The following is a 311-nucleotide window of genomic DNA, read 5'->3' on the forward strand; positions in this document are numbered from 1 at the left end:
GGGAGGTGCCCGGCGGAGCCGTTTCCTACAGCCGCTGGAAGCTCTGGGCTGTGTGCTCCTGGCTCGGCCGCTGCCCGGTTCCATCCCTCCTGCTCTCCAGGTGCCAGGTCCGGGCTGCTGCCAGCCCCGCGCCCGTTCCCAGGGCTGGGGGCAGAGCGGCGGCTGCTGGAGCTCAGCCAGTGGCTGGGGTTGTCCTGACTTGTCCCTGCAATGGCCCCATACCCAAGGGCTGCTTCTCCCGGCTCTGAAACTGGGGTGGCCCTGGGCAGGAGAGGGGAATTCAAGCTCCCAGCTCGGCTACGGGCTCTTTG

The sequence above is a fragment of the Pterocles gutturalis genome, unplaced genomic scaffold (assembly GCF_000699245.1).
Source record: "Pterocles gutturalis isolate BGI_N339 unplaced genomic scaffold, ASM69924v1 scaffold3032, whole genome shotgun sequence".
Classification (NCBI taxonomy): Eukaryota; Metazoa; Chordata; class Aves; order Pterocliformes; family Pteroclidae; genus Pterocles; species Pterocles gutturalis.